The sequence below is a fragment of the Sinocyclocheilus grahami genome, unplaced genomic scaffold (assembly GCF_001515645.1).
Source record: "Sinocyclocheilus grahami isolate Dianchi unplaced genomic scaffold, SAMN03320097.WGS_v1.1 scaffold262.1, whole genome shotgun sequence".
In the NCBI taxonomy this organism is placed as follows: domain Eukaryota; kingdom Metazoa; phylum Chordata; class Actinopteri; order Cypriniformes; family Cyprinidae; genus Sinocyclocheilus; species Sinocyclocheilus grahami.
Genome location: NW_015505441.1, coordinates 179,919 through 180,325, shown reverse-complemented (window position 1 = coordinate 180,325; position 407 = coordinate 179,919).

The following is a 407-nucleotide window of genomic DNA, read 5'->3' as shown; positions in this document are numbered from 1 at the left end:
TTTTCTTTAAAGGGGTCCTATTATGCTTTTTCACTTTTTTAATTTTAGTCAGTGTATAGTGTGTATGTTTGGGCATAAAAAAGATCTAGAAAGTTACAAATCTCCAAGTCCACTCCAAAGGGAGATATTTCGTTTTTTAAAAATCCCTTTTCAAGAACTACAACCAACGGCTCGTTTGGACTACAGCGTTTGTTTTCTGGGCTTTTTGATATCACAAAGCGGCTCATTGGAATATCATTACAAATAATTCCCGCCTACAGAAATTTGAATGGTTGGGGGATGGGGAGGGGCGAGGTTGTGGTTAGAACGCTTGGTTGAGTGAGTGCATCAGACGAGACAACGAAGAAGTGCTGCTGCAGAGTTTGTGCATCAGAGAAAACGAAGAAGAAGAGCTGCTGTGCTGTAGC